We start from the raw sequence: 24,684 nt of genomic DNA on the forward strand, positions 1-24,684 counted from the left end.
CGGATTTCTTCAATTGAAGTTCGAGGCCAAAGTATGCCTAGGATGGATCTTGGAAACCTAAGAACGAAGAAGAAGAGGCCTAAAAGACGCAAGCAAGAAAGAAGAATGAAACGGATTGAGAAAGAGGGTATTGGATGAAAAGCAATGAATAGTTACTGCAAGTTCTTGGGAACAAGAACTCTCTCAAGGAGGGGGGAATTGTCATGACCGAAGGAATAATAGAAGGGCATCATTGTAATAGGGTTGCAATTGTTTGTTAGGATATTTTTACAAGTTGTTAGAAGCACATGGGTGCTATTAGGATGTTGTTAGAAATTAGTTAAGCAACTAGCTACTATGCTTATAAAAAGGCCCATTGTAAGAGGAGAGGATATGCTTGAATTGAATGAATTCTTAAATTTAATTTTCCTTTATGTCTCTCTCCATTCTCCCTCTTGTTTCTCTCTACTATTTCTCCCCCCTTTTCCTCTTAATATCTCTCCCTCTTTCTACTAATTTCTACCTTCAATTCTGATTTCTTCCCCAATTCCTCTTTTAACCTATCACGAACCCTAGGTTCGTGACAGATTTCTCAAGATAGTATAACCCATCTCGTTTCTTAGCATGTCCAATCATCAGTCCTGAGTCCTTATCCTAAAACCAACAGCAAGACGGAAGAAAAAAACACTTTGCAATTAGTGTCATAAGATAGCTTGGATATGGAGATTAGGTTGGTGGACGGTTTAAGCACATGAAAAACATTTTTTAGGGTCAAGGAATGGCTGATTTTGATCTCTCCTATTCCAACTACTGTGATTAAGGAACCATCAGCTATAGCAATTTTCTGATTGCTAGAATAGGGTGAGTATGAGAGAAAAAACTGGGAGGAATGAGTCATATGGTATGTGGTTCCGGAGTCAATAATCCATGAGTCTTTAAGGGCTGTATCAAAGGCATTTAAAACATGTGAAATTGGGGTTTTACTTGATTGTTGCAGTGAGCATGTACCTGAAGAGGATGGTGCCTCAAGGGTACTTAAAAAGTACCGTAGCTTTTCAATCTCCTCCTTATTGAATTCTTTTGGTTCATGGGATTGTTTTTCCTTCTGCGGAGTTGCCATATTAACTTAGCTCCTATGTAGATGTTGTCCACCTCTATTTCCCCATTCCTTGCTTGGTGGCTTTTCATGTAGCTTTTAACACATCTCCCTGTTATGCCATGGTTTCTTGTAGAAAATACACCACATATTCTCACAGTTGTCATTACCCATGGATTTGAGACCTGTTTTTCCATTTTCTCCCGATAGTTGGTCCTTCTTAAACCCATGATTTCCTCCTCCTTTTGCCATCATTGTTGAGGCCACAATTGGTTTGGGGTCCAACATAACACCCTCTCCTGCTTTCCTTATCTATAATAATTGAAATCACTTCATTAAGTAAAGGTAAGTCATCATTGCCTAGGATTTGAACTCTCACCTTATCATACTCCACATTTAGGCTTGCAAGAAAATCATAGGTGCAATCTTTGTCTAAAAAAACTTTCAAGGTAGTTGCATCATCATTGTTCTTCATCTCAATTACCCTGTAGTGATGATCCATTTCTTGCCATAGTCCCTTTAGGGACTTGGCATACTCAATGACAGTTCTGTTATATTGCTTTATTGCAGCTATTTTGGTCTTTAACTCGTAGATCTGGGTTGTATCCTTCACCTTCGAGTAGGTTTGATGGATAAACTCCAAAACCTCCTTTGTTGTTGACAAAAACATGCAGATATCATTGATTTCAGGAGCCATATAACCCCATAGCCATGCAATGATCATGGGATCTTCTTCATCCCATGTCGCATAGGCTGGATCTCCTTTCGTTGGTCCAATTCTTGTAATATAGTTAATCTTCCCTTTTCCTTTCAAAATGGTTCAAATCAACTAGAACCATTTAAGATAATTCCTTCCATCCAACCATTAGGCAGCATTGATTGGCTACAGTTCTCCCAACGGTTAAAGCATCAAGGGTGCCAAAGGAATTATCCAGTTAATGGGAAGGGCCAAGGGAAGAATGGGAAATGACATACTATTGTAGCAATGAAGGCTGCTCGTGATGGTTGAAGTATCGGGTAAGGTTGGGTAACAATGAAGGTTGTTGGTGATGGGCTGTCAGTAACAGCAGAAAAGTAGTTGGCGATGAAGGCTTAAAAAGAAGAGTCCTTAGGGTTTCTTAGGCTCTGATACCATGTGGAAAAGAGAGAATAACAATGTTGAACAAGATAGAAAAGAGATAAAACCATTTTTTAGGAGCAGAACTCTATATTAGGTCTAGCATCCTTCCATTGAAATTTATAATAAGTTGTACAATAATTAAGGTTAAAATTAAGGCTTAAATAATAGCTAATTACATCTAATCACATGCTAATTGACAAATCTTCTTTCCTAGATTTATGGAAAATCTACTTTCCTTGATTCACGACAAAATTTAACACTCGTGATGGTTCCTAGACATCACTATGAATTAAATGGAACGGAGTAGAAAGTTTGTATGTGTGAAATGGATAAAATGCACAGGTTTGCTTGGCAAGAATACAACAATCACACTGAAATGATAAAGGATCTTTATTAATGAACAAATGAGGGTACATATGCTTTAAATAAGAGAAACTGTAGTGGCCTAATCTATGATACCACAACAGAACATTGGAATTAGAAAACAAAGAAAAAATAGTAGGTGATTTTCGACTTGAAGGAGAACTAACACCTGACAAGTAATAAAGGCCATTTTGCTCCTTAGCATTCTCAATCGTCCTCTCCGATGACAAATCCTAAAATTTACAGTAAGGAGGGAAAAAAGTTACTGAATAGTTCAAATCTTAGGTTAATTTACTCATTGAAAGTAAATTGCACTATTGATTTGGAACATGAAGAACTGAATTCATCTTTAACCCATTAAATTCCATATCTCCTCTCTCTGTTGTTGTGCACATGGACCCATTTGCTACAGTAATACCAACATTTTTCTTTCATGGTTTATAGTTAAATCTTGTATTAGAGCTTGTTATATGGTCAGAAGCACCTGTGTCCACTATCCAAGTATCTATGAGTCTTTACATGACAATAAGGAAAAAATACATTTATGTGTTGTAAGGGTTGCAGAGCTAGTATAGATTGATGGGATGAGTTTGGATGCATTTGTAATTGATGATGAAGTTAGCACTTTTCAAAGAATTTTCATCTACTCTGCTGAAAATGGTTAAGAGCACCAGTTGTTGTCTCAGCCACATATGCATTATTTTTTCTCTGACTCCGTGGCTCCCAATTTGTGGGCTTGCCATGAATATCCTAGCACATGTCTTTGGTATGGTAGGGTTTTTTACAATACTATACCACAACCGCTTGTTCTTTCTAGAAGTTTCTTTTGGATTGCATCCTTCATTTCGGATTGCTGTTAAAGCAGATCCCTAGACTGCTATCTCGGTAGCTGAGCTTTACCGAAGAGAACATCACCTTTCTCCTTATTACTTTATGCTGAACTTCAGCAAATACCTTCTTTAGTTTAGGTAGAGGCTCTGTGCCAAGTATACATCCTCGAACGTCATTAAATTCTTAATTAAGGCCTTGTAAAAAATCAAATATTCGATTTCTTTCTACCATCTTGTTGTATAGGACTCCATCATCTAGACACTTTCAATTAACATTGTGAAACAAATTGATTTGTTGTCATAATTCTAAGACTGTATTAAAATACTCGGTGGTAGTTAATATACCTTGTCGAGTGTTTTGAATATTAGAGCGAACTTCAAAGCTTTCTAATATATTCTCAAGGTCTGAGTACATCTCTTTCATTGCATCCCACACATCTTTTGTTGTTTGGTAGAACAAGTACATGCTCCCAATCCTTTGCTCCATCGAGTTTATCAACCATGCCATCACAATTGAGTTATCTGTTTCCCATACACTATAGGTGGTAGAAGAGAACAAAGCCTCATAACTGGGCCCCCATACATCAGAGTGGAGAGATGTCATTCAAGAGAAACACGAGTGAAACCCCATCAACTTCAACATCCATCTTTGATATTCCGGGTTCACCATTCGCTGCTCCAATAAAAACTTCAAGCTCTTCTGATCTGTCCTTACAATGAACTTTCTTCCCAAGAGGTAATGCCTCCATTTTTGGACTGCAAACACCATGGCCATCAGCTCCCTTTTGTAAACCGATTTTTTTCTCTCCGACGGCTTAAGAGCATGGCTGAAGTACGCAACCGACCTAAGATTCTGCATCAATACCACTCCTAACCCTTGCCCCAAAGCATTAGACTCAATTATAAAGGGTTGATCGAAATTTGGTAGGGCTAGAACTGGTAGCGACACCATTGCTGTTTTGAGTTGTTGGAAGGCTCGCTCAGCCTCCCTATCCCAGAAAAAATTATTCTTCTTTAGTCTCTCCGTGAGGGGCCACGCCATCTTGACATAATCCTTTACAAACCTCCTATAGTACCCTGTAAGACCAAGGAATCCCCTCAATTCCTTCAAAGAAGTGGGCGCAGGCCAGTCCAACATGGCTTGCACCTTGCAGCGATTAGCCGACACACCTTGCTCGATGACATGGCCAAGATACTCAACTTCCAACTGTCCGAAGGAACATTTCTTCTTGTTTGTAATCAACTGATTTTCAGCCAGCAACTTCAGAACACAGAGCAAGTGCTGCACATGCTGTTCAAATACTCCCTGAATACATCATTCATTAAAGATTAGAAGGTGGCCGGTGCATTCGTCAATCCGAAAGGCATGACGAGGAATTCATAGCGGCCCTCGTGTGTTCGAAATGCAGTTTTTGGCTCGTCTCCAGCCTTGACTCGAATTTGATGATAACTAGATTTGAGATCCAATTTCGAAAAAACCTTAGCCCCATGTAATTCATCCAGCAGCTCATCAATGACTGGGATTGGAAACTTGTCGGAGACTGTTACTTTGTTGAGAGTCCAATAATCTACGCAAAACCTCTATCCCCCGTCTTTCTTTTTAACGAGCAATACCAGGCTAGAATAGGGGCTGACACTTAGCTTTATAATTCCAGCTGCCAACATCTCACGTACCATCTTCTCGATCTCGTTTTTTTTAAGATAAGGGTAATGGTAAGGCCAAACACTAACCGGGGGAGTATCGAGTAGAAGGTTGATGGCATGGTCCTTGTTTCTAGTGGGTGGCAGTCCCTCCGGGCTGGCAAAAACCCCTTCGAACTCAGCCAATAATTCCTTTAAACTTCAAGGCAGTCCCACTTGCAATTCATTGAACTCGGCAGCCACCTCTCCTATTTCCAACAGTACTCCCTCCCCATTTTCTTTAAACGCCTTCATCATAGCTTTTAGGGAGACTAATGTCTTACTTAAACTAGGATCACCCTGCAAAGACACGGTCATTCCCCTTGCTTGAAACTTCATGGTCAGATTCCTCCAATCCACACTCATTTTCCCCACCGAAGCCAACCACTTCATGCTAAGAATGACATCGGAACTCCCTAACTCAAGTGGAAGGAAATCTTCCACTATTTGCAGGTTATCAAGGATCAGTTTCACCCCTTTACAAACTCCTGCTCCTTGAACAGCCATCCCGGTTCCCATTATCACCCCATATCCAACCGTTTTTGTCCTAGGAAAACTCAAACGTTGCACCAATTCGGACGCTATGAAGTTGTGAGTTGCTCCTCCATCCACCAGAACTACTATTGGTTGCCCTTCTATGAGTCCCCTTAGCTTCATCGTTTGTGGTGTAGTCAATCCCACAACCGAATTCATGGATAATTCGATCACTTCTCCCCCATATCCCAACTCTTCATCGCCCCCCAACACTGCTTCTTCCTCTACTACAACCTCGCTTATTTCTACGTCATAGATCATCAAAACTTGGAGCTCCTTGCTTTTACACCTATGGCCTATTCAATATTTTTCATCATAGCAAAAGCAAAGGCCCTTCTCCCGCTTGGCCTTCCACTCGGCCTCACTAAGCTTCTTAAAAGGGAAGCTTCCACCATTTCCAGCGCGTGAAAACGGGGTCTTGGCTGGTTACGGACTTTTGGGAGGAACCCAGACTCTTCACCGGTACTGGTGACATCCGACTCGCGACCAAGGGTGCTATAGAGTATCCGCTCCTGGGTGGTCTGGTTGCCCGATGGCAGTTCTGAAGAGCTACGTTCTTGTCCTCAATGTTTTAAGCCACCACCATAATCCGATCGAGCCCTCGTGGTTGCAGCACCCTGATCTCCGCCCTTATCTCTGGTTTGAGGCCGTTTAGGAACTGGCCTTCCAAAAACGCCTCAGGAACATCAGGCATTGCCGCGACCCTTGTCTCAAACATCAACCGATACTCCTCAACAGTTCCCTCCTGCCGAAGAGCCAAGAAACGCTCCTCCAACGACCCCTCCTGAGTAGGGCGAAACCGGCCCAGAATTCCTTGTTTCAAGCCTTCCCAACTCCGAACCCCTCTTCGCCTTGTCTCCCATTGGAATCAAGACAGAGCCGCGGCTTCGAAACACAGTGCTGCGGACTCTATCTTCTCCTCGTCCGTTAGTTGATTGATAGCAAAATACCTCTCAGCTCGAAAAATCCACTCATCTGGATTCTCTCGTTCGAAAATGGGCATCTCCAATCTCCTTCCGTGTATGTTCGATCAGTACCCACCCCCGACGCCTCCATCCGAGTCGCGACCTCCCACAACCCCAGGGGTTACTTCAGAATCCATGGTGAATTTCGAAGGTCCTTCTCGCTCCTTGGACTTGTTCTTCCTCTCCTGCTCCTGCTCATCCCACTTCGCTCGCATGAAAGCGAACTCTTTGAGCATCATCACTACATTTCGTTCCACTGCCTGGATATCCCCTCTAATGTCTTTGACTCCCCTTTGCACGCCTTCCATCTTCGACTCCAATTCACCAACTCTCTCCGTTAAGTTCACCATCAGGTTCAGAATGGCTCTAATACCAAATTGATAGGATACTAGATAGAATTCCAATAGCAATCAAATATCAAGAGTTTCCAAAACTTTTCAGCAGAAAACAAGAATAAACCAGGGCATTCGAGGGGCCCTAACTCTCATAATTCTTCTATAAAAAACTAGCTACCTTTCTCTCTCTTCTCCCCCCTTATTTATACCTCTCCTCACCACCTTTCTAACTGAATTCCCTTCGCACATGTTGATTATTCCCTCAGCATGTGGATTACAATTCTACCCCTCCCATGTGCACATGTTGGATGTTACACCTACATATGCTGACCTCTCACTCTAATCTTCATGCCTTCTGCTGCTTGTGACGTCTCTGGTAAGTCCGATGCACCAGCGACCTATCAATTTCTCTACCTCTTTCTTCCTAGTAAGGAATCTATCCACCCCAATCATACTAGGAAATCCATTCCTTCAACTACTTTATCCCATGAAAGTTACAGAATCAAGAGTAGAAACTGAACATTTAGGAAAACCTATAATATTCAAATTTTCTTTTCCAATTAAGCATCGGGACATTCAATTTCTCAAGAATGTATCAGTCCATCAGAAAAACCAACTTCTCAGTAAGCACATCAATTCTCTCCAACAAGACCTCATTTTTAAACAAATTGAGGATACCTTAATTAATCCAAAATTCCTTCAATTTCAAGAAAAATTGGAAAAAGAAGTTTGTTCTACCATTCCAAATACTTTTTGGAATAGGAAGCAACACACTTTGGAATTATCCTATGAATCAGGATTCACAAATAAGAATATTCCCACTAAGGCTTGACCCATCCAAATGTCCTTCGAATTAGTAGAATATTGCAAGAAAGAAATGGTGATTTATTAGACAAAAAACTAATTAGGAAATCAAAATCCCCTTGGTCTTGCTTTGCTTTTTATGTCAATAAGAATGTTGAGATAGAACGAGGAACCCAAAGATTAGTCATCAATTACAAACACCATGATAAGGCTTTAAAATGGATTAGATATCCCATACCAAATAAATCAGATTTATTAAAAAGACTTCATCAGGCAAAGATCTTCTCTAAATTTGACATGAAATCAGGGTTATGGAAAATCCAGATAGCAAAAAAAGATAAGTATAAGACAACATTTATAGTTCCTTTCAGTCAATACGAATGGAATGGAATGCCCTTTAGTCTGAAAAATGCTCCCTCATAATTTCAAAATATTATGAATGATATATTCACTCTACATAGTCTATTCACATCATTTACATTGATGATGTCTTAGTCTTTAGTGAAAATATCTGTCAACATTGGAAGCATTTGAGAACTTTCATCCACATCATCAAGAAAAATGGATTAGTTGTATCAGCACCAAAGATCAAACTTTTCCAAATAGAAATCAGATTCCTAGGACACATCATCAGAAATGGGACAATAATTCCCATTCAAAGATCTTTAGAATTTGCTTAAAAATTTTCAGACAAAATATCAGATAAACATCAGTTATAGAGGTTCTTAGGATCCCTCAATTACATATCAGACTTCTATCAATACCTCAGACCCATCTGTAAACCACTATTTGATTGCTTGAAAACCAATCCACTACATTCGAGATGCCAAAACACCAAAAGAAGCTTCGGACTCTTTTGCTACACTCTTCTCAAAGAAGAATGATACAAAATTGCAAATCCTTGAGAACAAGCTGCTATCAATGACGCAACGTGACATGACGATCGCTCAGTACTTTCACAAGGTAAAATCAATATGCCGTGAAATTTCAGGGTTAGATTCGTCAGCTACTATTGGAAATGATAGGATAAAGAAGCATATTAAAGGCAGATTTAAAAAAAATGATAACAAGACAAAATAGTTATCAAAAGGAAGGAGGTCCTCATTCAGGAGGAGCTTAAAGAACCGTAATAATGGCAGGAAATTCGATGGCAAGGGTTACAACTGCGGGAAGTTGGGACATATGGCAAAAGATTGTTGGTTCAAGGAAAAACCTGTTGAAAGTAGTACTGTTACTTCTAGTTCTAAAGAAGATGAATGAGATATTGAAGCATCTTTTGCAAAGGGAGAGGAAGACTTAACTCTCACAGTCACTTTAGTCGAATGGATCAACTATGAGAATGATTGGATTGTTGACTCAAGTTACTCAAATCATAACAGGTGATAAACAAAAGTTACAAAACCTGTCTAAAAGACAAAGGAAGTCATTTGGTAACAACTCAAGGTTACTGATAGCACACATTGGTAACACAACAATTTCGCATCGATATAATCTTGACCAAGTACCACTTCAAGATGTCTACCATGTTCCAGGTATGAAGAAAAATTTACTATATGTGGCTCAAATGGCATCGTCAAGCCACTATGTGTTGTTCGGTCCACAAGATGTTAAGGTATATCGTAGTCTTAAGATCTCTCAAGAGCTGATGATGGAGGGACGATGCTTAGAGTTAGTCTACGTGATGTCAGTTGAGTCTGCATATGTGGACAAGACAAGAAGGAATGAGATAGTAGATTTATGTTTATAGTCATCCTGCATAAACCGTGTATGTTCTCACATCAGTGATATATAGTACGCTTAGAGTCAAGATCCACTCAAGTGGCAAGTACAGAGCATAATATATATCACTTAATTACTACTAACTTTTATACAATAAACTATTACAACATTTGCTAGAACACTTCTAGCTCTCACTTAGAACTCTTTACTAATGAGTTGTCACACTCATTTGAATAAATAACATTGGCAATCTAAACACCTATTTATACTAGTTTACAAGCAATTACAACCACACATCTTAAACTACAGATAACCACACATTTAGCTAATCAATATTAGACACACACTTGGCTAAATAATAGCCACACATTTATTCCACTTTTTTCCCTTCCACCTCATGCCTAATCAGCCTACTTCCTCATTAATGGATAGTTAAGTGTTGATTATTTAACAATCCCCCTCAACACTAAGTCTCACTCTTGGCATTGTATGAAGTTGATAACGAAAATTTTCAAACTTGTTGGTGCTCAATCCTTTTGTGAACAAGTCAACAATTTGATCGTCGTCTTGATTTACACCATTTCAATTTCTTCATGCAAAACCTTTTCTCTAACGAAATGATGATGCACTTCCACATGCTTAGTTCTTGCATGAAACAGTGGATTCTCTGCTAAGTGGATTGCAGACTGATTATCGCAATATACGCACCGAAGACAGAACCGTGCACAAGGTATGACTGGGCGATGGGTCTCAAGTGGCTCTCTGGCCTATTGACCTCTTCAAGCCCTGTCATTTTATGTGCAAGGCCACCCTCGGTATATCGGATCGTAACAGTTTGTACATCGATGTTCTGATGCAGAGGATCCTCTGAAAAGGCAACTGTAGAGCATACTTGCCATAAGTACAATGCTCATGGATTGAACATAGCCAGACAAGAATCGGAGGTAGAAACCAGAAACAGGATGAACTTTAGAAGATCATGGGAAAAAAACACACAATCCTATTTCTGGGGGGAGGAACTTCCGATTTCATATATTACAAATGGACATTTGACCTTCCTTTTATAGAGAAAGAGAAGCCAAACAGAGAGCATCAGATGCTCTGGTAGACACAATAATGCATAAAGTACAAATACAGTGAAAGACAAGCTTCTTTTAGCTAAAAGTAAACAAACACACAGACAAGGGCATATGCATCTTTTGACTAGGGGTGCATGCTGACAAAAATAATAAAACAGATAATCGTCATGCATGACGCTGGATACATTGGACTTGAGCTGGGGCCGAGATGTTGATGTTGGGCCTGGGTTCAAGGTGTTCCAATGTTGCATTCTGGGCCTGGTGTGTCCAAGTCGTATGGGTCTGAGGGCATTCCCAAACGTTTCCACCAGGGATCTTCATTCTGGACTAAGGCCGGTTCTTCAGGCTGAGTGGAGCTGCTACTTTGGGCTTGATCTGGAACTGAGATGCTTTGAAGATATTCAGTCTGGGCTTTGTTAATCTTTCTAATTTATCTGGAGGGGAATTGTTCCCAGGGAGCATCATCTTCAAGGTTGGGCCATATCTGAGGAGGAATGACTTTGTTAAGGATAGAGAGTTGTTGCTAGAGTTCTCTGAATTCTCCGGGCTAGGACAACCAGTCAGCATGGAGGTTAAAGGGGAAGAAAGCATAATCCTGAAAGGTAGAAGTGTATCGGGATAATGCACCATTTTTGAGGAGTAGTCTGGAGGCTTTCATTACGAAGGAAAATACTGGAGAAATAGTGTTGCCAGTAGGAAAGTGCGTGGAACCACTCAAGGAATTGGATGGCATAAGTAGGTAGTCAGGAAGGTTGAAGCCAATGTTACCAGGTTTGGATGTGGAATTGGATTGCAATGGTGTGCTAGTCAAGGAGGTACCAAAGAAGGGGTTCTGGAAAATCATTGCGAGGGAGAAAGGAGAATAAGGTGTAGAAAGGGTATTCAGGGTGTACTCCAAGACCACCAAAATGGTGTGAACCAAAGTGTCGGATGGTTTGGAGCTGGTAATGGAGCATGAGCTTATGGATTTCATCTGGAGAGTTAAATACTCGGGGCCATTCAAGGGGGTATGATGGCAAATGTTGGAACATGGCAATGATAGGTATGACAGTCGACCGATAGATATTCTAGAGACAAGACCTGGTGAGGTCATCAGTATCTGTGAAAGCTAATTCTTCAAGGCAAGAGTCACAGCCACATTCTTCAGGGTCTATCTCAAGACCATCAGGAAAGATGATGTGATGTCGTTCTTTAACCCATCTGGGGACTGGAGATCCATCAACACGGAATTCTGAGATCTCAGTTTGATCATTGGGATAACTGGGGAAAGGTTGTATGGCAAACTGAGTTGAAAAACATGAAGGAGTGGCAGCTTCTTGATTTCTTTGGAAAGTAATTTCCACGAATCCATCAGGCTTGGTACGGTGGACTGAATCAGTAGATTAAATTGGCTCAGAGTTTCGTCCTCCTTGGTGGTACTTTTCATAGTCAGTAACCCAAGCATCAGGAAGAATTTTTATGAGTTCTTCTCTAGAAAGCTGTCGAGGAACATGGATGCAGTTGGGGACTTGATTAGAATCAACTTGGAGGAGGAGAGCATCAGACTAGTTGTGAGGAAGGGTGAGATCCAGTGCATGGTTTTGGACTCGGTAAGCCATCTGATAATGGAGAGTAGCATCATAAGTTGGGACACTGGGTTTGGCTCCAGCAATCTGGACTTGGACTTTGAAAGTTTGGAGAAGTTGGGGGTCACAAATCCGCATATTGAAGTTGGGAAAAAGGGTAAAAAAGATAGTGCCAGAGTTTTCATTTTTCGGACCAGAGATGTAGAAAGAGCTTTGGTGAAAGCAGAGTAACGGTTAACAAGAGGGATTTCAGTAACAGGAACACGGGAGTCATCAAGTAGATAGTTAATCTCATACAGAGAATCTATCTGTGAAGATGTTGAAGTTTTGGAGGTAGAAGCAAGGGAGTCTGAATGAAACAATGGCGATGGTAATAAGTGATTCATGATAACTAGGAGGTTTTCTGGTTTCAAACTCTTCTGCTTGCTGGTAAATGAACAACCATGAGATGATAAATAACAAGAAAAAGGGTAATACGGGGCGTTGTATCTAGATCCACTGTGCGAAGAGCATACACTCCACAAACACATTTTGAGCCAGTAGCTCGTAGGTTCTAGTTTCCAGCCAAATATACTTCCTTGATCCTAGGTAGGCTCTGATACCAGAATACACCGAAGACAGGACCGTGCACAAGGTATGACTAGGCGATGGGTCTCAAGTGGCTTTCTGGCCTGCTAACCTCTTCAAGCCCTGTCCTTTTATGTGCAAGGCCACCCTCGGTATATCGGATCGTAGCAGTTTGTATATCGACGTTCTGATGCAGAGGATCATTCGAAGAGGAAACTGCAGAGCATATTTGCCATAAGTACAGTGCTCATGGATTGAACATAGCCAGACAAGAATCGGAGGTAGAAACCAGAAATAGGATGAAGTTTAGAAGATCATGGAGAAAACACACAATCTTATTTCTGGGGAGGAACTTCCGATTTCATATATTACAATGGACATTTGGCCTTCCTTTTACTGAAATCCCTCTTGTCAACCCTTACTCTGCTTTCACAAAAGTTCCTTCTATATCTCTGGTCCGAAAAATGAAAACTCTCATTTCTCCCTCTGCTCCCAAATCTTCAGTTAAAAAGTACATCCAGGCCACTAAGTTCGATCTGTGCCTTATCCCTTCTCAGCAACAAGAACATTTTGTTAATCTTGAGCTTCCTGCTCATATGTCTCCTATCTGGTTACGTGAAGGCTATACTCACATCTATTTTGGTTGTATCCGTCTTGCTCTCACTTTTCATGGACGAAAAGATCTAAAAACCACTTCGAGGATTGCATTTCTCGATTCTCAATTTGCAAACTACCAGAATGCTTCATAAGTTGGGACACTGGGTTTGGCTCCAGCAATCTGGACTTGGACTTTGAAAGTTTGGAGAAGTTGGGGGTCACAAATCGGCATATTGAAGTTAGGAAAAAGGGTCACAAAGATAGTGCCAGAGTTGAGTGTAGTTTCAACAGTACCGATATAAGCATTCTGGTAGTTTGTAAACCGAGAATCGAGAAGCATAATCCTCGAAGTGGTTTTTAGACCTTTTCGTCTATGAAAAGTGAGAGCAAGACGGATACAACCAAAATGGATGTGAGTATAGCCTTCTCGTAACCAGATACGAGGTGTATGAGTAGGAAGCTCAAGATTAACAAAATGTTCTTGTTGCTGAGAAGGGATAAGGCACTAATCGAATTTAGTGGCCTAGATGTACTCTTTAACTAAAGATTTGGGAGCAGAGGGAGAAATGAGAGTTTTCATTTTTCGGACCAGAGATATAGAAGGAGCTTTTGTGAAAGCAGAGTAAGGGTTGACAAGAGAGATTTCAGTAACAGGAACATGGGAGTCATCAGGTAGATAGTTAATCTCATATAGAGAATCTATCTGTGAAGATGTTGAAGTTCTGGAGGTAGAAGCAAGGGAGTCAGAACGAGACAATGGCGGTGGTAATAAGTGATTCATGATAACTAGGAGGTTTTCTGGTTTCAAACTCTTCTGCTTGCTGGTAAATGAACAACCATGAGATGATAAATAACAAGAAAAAGGGTAATACGGGGCGTTGTATCTAGATCCACTGTGCGAAGAGCATACACTCCACAAACACATTTTGAGCCAGTAGCTCGTAGGTTCTAGTTTCCAGCCAAATATACTTCCTTGATCCTAGGTAGGCTCTGATACCAGAATACACCGAAGACAGGACCGTGCACAAGGTATGACTAGGCGATGGGTCTCAAGTGGCTTTCTGGCCTGCTAACCTCTTCAAGCCCTGTCCTTTTATGTGCAAGGCCACCCTCGGTATATCGGATCGTAGCAGTTTGTATATCGACGTTCTGATGCAGAGGATCATTCGAAGAGGAAACTGCAGAGCATATTTGCCATAAGTACAGTGCTCATGGATTGAACATAGCCAGACAAGAATCGGAGGTAGAAACCAGAAATAGGATGAAGTTTAGAAGATCATGGAGAAAACACACAATCTTATTTCTGGGGAGGAACTTCCGATTTCATATATTACAATGGACATTTGGCCTTCCTTTTACTGAAATCCCTCTTGTCAACCCTTACTCTGCTTTCACAAAAGTTCCTTCTATATCTCTGGTCCGAAAAATGAAAACTCTCATTTCTCCCTCTGCTCCCAAATCTTCAGTTAAAAAGTACATCCAGGCCACTAAGTTCGATCTGTGCCTTATCCCTTCTCAGCAACAAGAACATTTTGTTAATCTTGAGCTTCCTGCTCATATGTCTCCTATCTGGTTACGTGAAGGCTATACTCACATCTATTTTGGTTGTATCCGTCTTGCTCTCACTTTTCATGGACGAAAAGATCTAAAAACCACTTCGAGGATTGCATTTCTCGATTCTCAATTTGCAAACTACCAGAATGCTTCATAAGTTGGGACACTGGGTTTGGCTCCAGCAATCTGGACTTGGACTTTGAAAGTTTGGAGAAGTTGGGGGTCACAAATCGGCATATTGAAGTTAGGAAAAAGGGTCACAAAGATAGTGCCAGAGTTGAGTGTAGTTTCAACAGTACCGATATAAGCATTCTGGTAGTTTGTAAACCGAGAATCGAGAAGCATAATCCTCGAAGTGGTTTTTAGACCTTTTCGTCTATGAAAAGTGAGAGCAAGACGGATACAACCAAAACGGATGTGAGTATAGCCTTTGCGTAACCAAATAAGAGGCCTATGAGCAGGAAGCTCAAGATTAACAAAATGTTCTTGCTGCTGAGAAGGGATAAGGCACTGATCAAACTTAGTGGCCTGGATGTACTCTTTAACTGAAGATTTGGGAGCAGAGGGAGAAATGAGAGTTTTTATTTTTCGGACCAAAGATATAGAAGGAACTTTTGTGAAAGCAGAGTGAGGGTTAACAAGAGGGATTTCAGTAAAAGGAAGGCCAAATGTCCATTGTAATATATGAAATCGGAAGTTCCTTCCCCAGAAATAAGATTGTGTGTTTTCTCCATGATCTTCTAAACTTCATCCTGTTTCTAGTTTCTACCTCTAATTGTTGTCTCGCTATGTTCAATCCATGAGCACTGTATTTATGGCAAGTATGCTCTGCAGTTGCCTCTTCAGAGGATCCTCTGCATCAGAACGTCGATGTACAAACTACTACGATCCAATATACCGAGGGTGGCCTTGCACATAAAAGGACAGGTGTAACGACCCGCTCCCACTTACGGGTGCCACTGGTAAATAATCGACCAGATTACTCACCTATCAAACCACAACTGAAGGGTTGGACTATGTTTCAAGAGAAACGCCCTAGGTGGGAACTAGGCTTCGTCCTTCCCTTCGCTCCACTCAGGAATCGGTCCTAACTCAATCAAGAAGACACAGCGGACTGAGACCCGAAACCCGAGTGAGCTTCACCTCTCTTCAGCTCGCCCCATAGCAAGCCAGAGGTGACCCAGGCACAAGCTAGCATACAAACACTTCGCTAAGTATTGGGGATTTATGAGAATGTACCTTGCTGATCTTTACTTGGTCCGAAACTCATCTTGGCCAACTAAGCCATATCCAAAGAACCATCTCACAATCATTTATCACACTACGATGATTATAACAATTAAATACATCTAATGCTCAATATCGCTTACACTCAATTACATGAATACGTATAAAAGTTTACAAGGGAATACACAACAACACATCTCGGGCAACAAATTTAATTGCCACAACAGCCTCCCGGCGCCATCCCTGCTTGCTTCTGGACTTGCAATATCTACACATGAGGTAAAACCTCATGAGTCATAAAGACTCAGTAAGGGTGCAATGCATGTAAATATGAGTATAATCATGTTTATGTATGCCAAATGCATGCAAATGAGGCTAGGCTCACACATCCTCACAACCCACTAAGGTTTGAGGCATCAACCTATCAGCCCCCACCACTAGTCCTCCTTATGGCCATAGGTCCACTAGAGCTTGCATCACACAAGATATAACCACTACATGCCAATGCAACATAAAAACATTATCAAACACATTTACCAACTTGCAAGGCCACCTCCACATGGGGCCATCCCTTACCTGGCTCGAAGCTTCTTCTCTGCCTCGGCACGAATTCCAACCTGAATCTCAAGTTCCTCTGGGATCACTACCTTCCCGGTCGAACCTAGAGGCAAAACACACAAAACCCCAACTCGATTAACATCCGGCATTCAACCAATGCCCTCAACTACGCCGCACATCGCCAAAATCATCCATCAACAAGATTTCAAATAACCGCAACACAGGGTTTAATCCAATAATTAATTATTCTACATTAACTCGCTTAATGTAAATAATTTGGGGAGAAATATTAATTTACCTCGAACAATTTGGAAACGAAAATCGGCCAACCGCCCACACCGGCATTGCCTCTCGAGCTGCCACTTGCGCTCAAAATCCCATTCTCGAGCTTCCAGTATGCTCCACGAGCCTCGAAATAATTTTCAGAACTTTTTTGAAATTTTCTGGGATTTTTCTCCTATTTTTCCCATTTTTCTAGATTTCCTCCCCTTTTATTTTCTTTTCATTTTTCTTTTTTTTTTTCTTTCTTCTTCACTGGATCTTCTTCTTCTCCTGCGCTTCTTCTTCCTCTTGCTCTTCACTGCGCACGGCGCACGCAGCCTGCCTGGCCGTTCGCCACCACAGCCTCCAGCCTGCCAGCTGCCGATGCGGCCAGCTTCGCCTCCGTCGGCCGCCCCTACAACTCCGCACCCACCGGCTGGACGCCACCACCGCGGCTGGTTTCTCTACCGTGCAACTGCTTCGACTGCCATGGCCATTGCCACCAGCTATTTCGGCGCCTCCGGCCGTCGACGAAGCCTCCCCAGCTCGCTCCAACCTCCCAGCGCCTTCGCGAGCTCTGTCGTGCACCGCAGCTGCTGCTCCAGAGCCGCCCCACCTCCCTTGCCGAGCAGCTATGGCCGCTGCTATGGCCGATTGCCCAGCCAGCCTCCCCATTGCTTCCGAGCACCTTATCGCGCTCCTGCTGACCGCCTCGCCCTTGCTACAGCTACCTTGCTGATCGCAACCCCTGCTCGAGTTGCTGCATCACTCGGCCATGGCCACCATCGTAGCTGCCTGAAGCTGCAGCCATGGCCGAGGCTGTTTGCTTCAGGCCGCCTACAAGTGGTCAGCCTCCTCCTTTGCTCGGATTCGCTTCACTCTCCCGATCTCTTCTCAAGCTCGGCCATAGCTCTCTCATGAGCTCACTTCTCCCTCTCTGTTTCTCAGATTTCAAATTTTAAAAATGGCAGCAAACTCGCGGCTCTTCCTAAATATACCCATGCCTATATATATACATATATATATAAATTAATTACACACTTAATCCCCCCCCCCAATTTCTCAATATATCACTTGAGGGGTTTAATAATTCCACTTGGAGACTTATTAAACACACTTAAGCCCTCCAAGGCACAATTAATTATCATTAAGCCACACCAAAACTTGATTTCTTCAAACATTAATAACCGACTTTACATGACAAAGCCGATTTTGGTCCCTGCGCCGACCCGAGATCTTTATTCAGTCCAAAAACGCTTAAGGGTTGCCTTACTCAGAAAATCGAACCACCCCTAGGGTCCCCTCAGCTTCCAGGAGGTCCCCTCCGATTATTCGGTAATGGCACCCACTCGGGCTTATAAAAAATTTATTCCGAAAATTATTCCCGATCGGACCGCTTCCAGCATCATTAATCTCATCTCGAGACGCTTATCAATCTCTTGCCTTTTTCCCTGGACATCCAAGTCCCGAGGCACTCCCAGCCGCCAATTCGGCAAATTTGTTAATAAATTACTCGAAATTGACTTTTGGCCTTCCCAGACCACCCGAGGCCCTGCCGAAATAGTCAAAACTCATTTATTTACAATACTATGTAATACCGGGTATTACAACAGGGCTTGAAGAGTTCAGCAAGCCAGAGAGCCACTTGAGACCCATTGCCCAGTCATACCCTGTGCACGGTCATGTCTTCAATGTATTCTGGTTTCAGAGCCTACCCAGGATCAGAGAAGTATATTTGCTGGAAACTAGAACCTACGAGCTACTGGCTCAAAGTGTGTTTGTGGAGTGTATGCTCTTCGCATAGTGGATATAGATACAACGCCCCGTATTACCCTTCTTCCTGTTATTTATCATCTCATGGTTGTTCATTTACTAGCAAGCAGAAGAGTTTGAAACCAGAAAACCTCCTAGTTATCATGAATCACTTATTACCACCGCCATTGTCTCGTTCTGACTCCCTTGCTTCTACCTCCAGAACTTCAACATCTTCACAGATAGATTCTCTATATGAGATTAACTATCTACCTGATGACTCCCATGTTCCTGTTACTGAAATCTCTCTTGTCAACCCTTACTCTGCTTTCACAAAAGCTCCTTCTATATCTCTGGTCCGAAAAATGAAAACTCTCATTTCTCCCTCTGCTCCCAAATCTTTAGTTAAAGAGTACATCTAGGCCACTAAATTCGATTAGTGCCTTATCCCTTCTCAGCAACAAGAACATTTTGTTAATCTTGAGCTTCCTACTCATACACCTCGTATCTGGTTACGAGAAGGCTATACTCACATCCATTTTGGTTGTATCCGTCGTGCTCTCACTTTTCATGGACGAAAAGGTCTAAAAACCACTTCGAGGATTGCACTTCTCGATTCTCGATATGCAAACTACCAGAATGCTTGTATCGGTACTGTTGAAACTAAACTCAACTCTGGCACTATCTTTGTGACCCTTTTTCCCAACTTTAATATACCGATTTGTGACCCCCAACTTCTCCAAACTTTCAAAGTCCAAGTCCAGATTGCTGGAGCCAAACCCAGTGTCCCAACGTATGATGCTACTCTCCATTATCAGATGGCTTATCGAGTCCAAAACCATGCACTGGATCTCGCCCTTCCTCACAACCAGTCTGATGCTCTCCTCCTCCAAGTTGATTTTAATCAAGTCCCCAGCTGCATCCATGTTCCTCGACAGCTTTTCAGAGAAAAACTCATAAAAATTCTTCCTGATGCTTGGGTTACTGACTATGAAAAGTACCACTAAGGAGGACGAAACTCTGAGCCCACTCAATCTACTGATCCAGTCTACCATACCAAGCCTGATGGAACCGTGGAAATTACTTTCCAAAGAAATCAAGAAGCTACCACTCTTTCATGTTTTTCAACTCAGTTCGCCATACAGCCTGTCCCCAGTTATCCCAATGATCAAATTAAGATCTCAAAATTCCGTGCTGATGGATCTCCAATCCCCCGATGGGTTAAAGAACGACATCACATCATCCTCCCTAATGGTCTTGAGATAGACCCTGAAGAATGTGGCTGTGACTCTTGCCTTGAAGAATTAGCTTTCATAGATACTGATGACCTCACCAGGTCTTGTCTCCAGAATATCTATCGGTCGACTGTCATACCTATCATTGCCATGTTCCAACATTTCCCATCATACCCCCCTGAATAGCCCCGAGTATTTAACTCTCCAGATGAAATCCATAAGCTCATGCTCCATTACCAGCTCCAAACCATCCGACACTTTGGTTCACACCATTTTGGTGGTCTTAGAGTACACCCCGAATAATCTCACAATGATTTTCCAAAACCCCTTCTTTGGTACCTCCTTGACCAACACACCATTGCAATCCAATTCCACATCCAAACCTGGAAACATTAGCTTCAACCTTCCCGACTACCTGCCCATGCCATCCAATTCCTTGAGTGGTTCCACCCACTTTCCTACTAGCAACACTATTTCTCCAGTATTTCCCTTCGTAATGAAAGCCTCCAGACTGCTCCTCAAAAATGGTACATTATCCTGATACACTTCTACATTCCAGGATTACGCTTTCTTTCCCTTTAACCTCCATGCTGACTGGTTGTCCTACCCCAAAGAATTCAGAGAACTCTAGCAACAACTATATCCTTAACAAAGTCATTCCTCATCAGATATGACCCAACCTTGAAGATGATGCTCCTAGGGAACAATTCCCCTCCAGATACATTAGAAAGACTAACAAAGCCCAGAGTGAATATCTTCAAAGCATCTCAGTTCCAGATCAAGCCCAAAGTAGCAGCTCCACTCAGCCTGAAGAACCGGCCTCAGTCCAGAATGAAGATCCCTGGTGGAAACGTTTGGGAATACCCTCAGACCCATACGACTCGGACACACCAGGCCCAGAATGCAACCTTGGAACACCTTGAACCCAGGCCTAACATCAACATCCCGGCCCAGATTACCCCAGCTCAAGTCCAATGTATCCAGCATCATGCATGATGATTATCTGTTTTATTATGTTTGTCGGCATGCACCCCTAGTCAAAAGATGCATATGCCCTTGTCTGTGTGTTTGTTTACTTTTAGCCAAAAGAAGCTTGTCTTTCACTATATTTTTACTTTATGCATTATTGTGTCTACCAGAGCATCTGATGCTCTCTATTTGGCTTCTCTTCCTCTATAAAAGGAAGGTCAAATGTCCATTGTAATATATGAAATCGGAAGTTCCTCTCCTAGAAATAAGATTGTGTGTTTTCTCCATGATCTTCTAAACTTCATCCTGTTTCTGATTTCTGCCTCCGATTCTTGTATGGCTATGTTCAATCCATGAGCACTGTACTTATGGTAAGTATGCTCTGCAGTTGCCTCTTCGGAGGATCATCTACATCAGAACGTCGATGTACAAACTACTACGATCTGATATACCGAGGGTGGCATTGCACATAAAAGGACAGGGCTTGAAGAGGTCAACAGGCCAGAAAGGCACTTGAGACCCATCGCCCAGTCATACCTTGTGCATGATCCTGTCTTCGGTGTATTCATCAACTGTGTTAACCACATGCTTTCTTGAGCTATGAAGTTGTTGTTTTGTATTATGCTTTTATGGTTGACAAAGACACAGTCAATCGTATCTTGCTACACCAAGATATCGCACCTGACCCAAGCTTAAATACATACCCAGTAGTTGATCTTCTGGTGTCATGATCTCCTACATAGTTAGCATCACAGTAACCAACTAGTTTACAGTCTTCACTTTTCTTGTACAACAGACCATAGTCAAATGTACTCTTCACATATCTTAATATTCGACGAACAACTTCCAAATGATGCTTCTTCAAATTTTGCATGTACCGACTCATCACACCAACTACATAAGAAATGTCAGGTCGAGTCAAGGTTAAGTAGATAAGACTACCTACCAATTTTCGGTGCATCGTTGCATCTTCCAAGTCTTTCCCTTTATGTGCACACATCTTGACATTTGATTCCATCGGTGTTGAGATTGGCTTACAATTAAGCATCCCAAATTTCTGTAGCAAATCTTTAGCATATTTCTGTTGACAGTGAAATATCCCTTCTTGTGTTCGATCAACCTCTAACCCAAGAAAGTGCTTGAGTTGTCCAAGTTCTTTCATCTGGAAGCGAACTAGCAAGTTTTCTTTTATTTGGCGAATTTCTTCAACATTATCTCCAATGATAATTAGGTCATCCATATACACCAACACAATAGCTGACTTCCCTTTATTTGATTTCACAAACAAGTTTGAATTTGCAGGTGCTACAGAATAGCCACTTTGAGTTAGAAATTCAGCAATCTTACCATACCATACCCTTAGTGCTTGCTTTAACCTGTAGAGAGCTTTTCTCAGTTTGCACACAAACTCAAATCCCATTGGTCGAGTCATGTAAATCTCCCGATGTAGCTCTCCATATACAAAGGCATTCTTCACATCCATTTACCATAAGTTATAGTCTTTATTAGCTGCAAACGCAAGTAGTACTCGTATAGTTGTAAGCTTGAACAGTATCTCAATTATTTTCAAACTAAGAGATGGAACACATATATATACAACTATCATGACATGATCATGACATAAGCCATGACATCATGCTAACTATCTCTATATACAACTCAACACTCCTCCTCAAGCTGGAGCATAGATATCATATACACAAAGCTTGTTACAAATATATTCTACTCGAAAACCCTTTAGAGACTTGGTGAAGACATCTGCAAGTTGATTATTGAAGTTATCAAACTTTGAAACAATAACACCTTCAACTAACTTTTCTCTAATAAAGTAACAGTTGATTTCAATATGCTTAGTCCGTTCATGGAACACTGGATTGGAAGCAATGTGCAAGGCAGCCAGCCAGATTATCACAAACAAGCTTCAAAAGGGATAGACACTTTACAAAACTTAAGTTCCTGCAAGAGTTGCTTAAGCCAGACGAGCTCACAAGTTGCATTAGCCATAACCCGATACTTTGCCTCTGCACTTGATCTAACTACTACATTTTGTTTCTTACTTTTCCAAGAAACTAGATTTCCTCCCATAAGAACACACTACCCAGAGGTTAACCTACAATTAGACGGAGATTCTGCTCAATCTGCATCTGCATAACAACGTATGTTTATGTGTCCCTTATCCTCATAGAGTAGCCCTTTATATGGTGCTCTTTTGATGTATCTCAAAATCTGGATAACAACATCCCAATGAGAATCACATGGAGAATTGAAGAACTGACTAACTACACTCACAACAAAAGCAATGTCAGGACGAGTGACAATGAGATAGTTCAGCTTGCCTACTAGTTTTTGATACCTTTCAAGATCTGAAGAGGGCTCCCCCCCTGTCCTGGCAAGAGTTTGATATTCGTGTCCATTAGAATGTCAACCGGTTTGCAGTTCACCATGTCAGTTTCTTTTAAGATGTCAAGGGCATACTTCCTTTGAGAAATTGAACTGTCATCTCTTGATAGCGAACCTCAATACCCAAGAAATACCAGAGTCTGCCTAGGACTTTTGTTTGAAAATGCTAATGTAGATGTTCTTTCAGCTATTGTATCCAAATTGATCACTCCATGTGATAACAATGTCATCCACTTAAACAAAAAGGTAGATGCATAAAGAAGATGAGTGTCGATAGAAAATCAAATGATCAGTTTCACTCCAGGTGAGACCAAAGGCTTGAACCACAATGTTGAATCTTCCAAACCACGCTCGTGAAAATTATTTTATACCATAGAAAGACTTCTTGAGTTTGCAAACTATATTGAACTCCCCTTGAGCAGCAAAACCAGGTGGTTGCTCTATATAAACCTCCTCCTATAGATCACCATGAAGGAAGGCGTTTTTAATATCTAACTGATAGAGCGGCCAATAACGCATAGCAACCATAGAGAGAAATAGGCGTACAGAGGCCATTTTAGCAACAAGAGAGAAGGTATCACGATAATCCCCATAGATCTGTGTAAAGCCTTTGGCAACCAAGCAAGCCCTAAGACAATCCACTTGTCCGTAGGGGCCCACTTTTGGGGTGAACACCCACCAGCAACCAACGAGAGTCTTTCTTAGTGGTAGAGGCACAAAATCCCAAGTACCATTTGAGTGTAAGGCTTCAATCTCATCAAACATAGCTGGGTGCCAACCTGGATGCAACAAGGCTTCACCTGTGGTTTTAGGAATAGAAATAGAAGAAAAACTTGAAACAAAGACACTAAAAGCAAGTGACAAACACTCATAGCACAAAAAAGTATAAAGAGAGTGTGGATTACAAGTGGATTGTGTACCCTTGCGGAGAGCAACAGGAAGGCTAGCTGGCACAAGATCCGTGGCAAGAGGAACCACTGACGAAGAGAATGAGTTAAGTAAGTCTTGTTCGGGAGGAATGCTGGCGCCGGCAATGGGCTGAGGACGACGATGATATGTAAGAAGTGGAAGATCCATGGAGTGTGGACCTAAAGATTATAGTGGGGGGTCCATAGAGGAGGAGACAGACAGACCCGAAAAGGACAACAAAAGAGAAGAAAAAGGAATAGATAGTACTTGGTTAAGACTCTGTGAATCGGGCTGAACTACCAAGAAGAAAGACTATTGTTCAAAGAATGTGACATCAGTAGATATATGATAGCGGTTCAACTCATGAGAGTAACACTTATAGCCTTTCTGCAATCGGGAGTAGCTTAGAAAGATACACTTTAGAGATTTGACAGCAAGTTTATCATGTCCAAGTGAAAAAAAATGCACAAAACATATACATCCAAATACAAGAAGGGGACATAGAAAAAAATGGTTGTGTAAGGAATAAAAGAGAATGAGAAATTTGGTCCTGTAGCACGAAAGATGGCATGCAATTGATCAAATA

General features: G+C 41.7%; 1 protein-coding gene across 24 annotated transcripts in view; it reads right to left on the minus strand.

The window, feature by feature from the left end:
- The window catches only part of LOC127813485 (pentatricopeptide repeat-containing protein At4g17616), a 105,497-nt gene that overhangs the window by 48,953 nt on the left and 31,860 nt on the right, over window positions 1–24,684 (minus strand). For 2 of the 24 annotated variants that reach the window (XM_052354464.1, XM_052354483.1), the window contains one exon: window positions 2,728–2,791. The exons of the other annotated variants lie outside the window; for them this stretch is intronic. The gene's annotated coding sequence lies outside the window, so the exon portion shown is untranslated. The remainder of the gene's footprint in view (window positions 1–2,727; window positions 2,792–24,684) is intronic. 24 annotated transcript variants of the gene reach the window in all.

This window comes from Diospyros lotus, chromosome 11 (genome assembly GCF_014633365.1).
Source record: "Diospyros lotus cultivar Yz01 chromosome 11, ASM1463336v1, whole genome shotgun sequence".
In the NCBI taxonomy this organism is placed as follows: Eukaryota; Viridiplantae; Streptophyta; class Magnoliopsida; order Ericales; family Ebenaceae; genus Diospyros; species Diospyros lotus.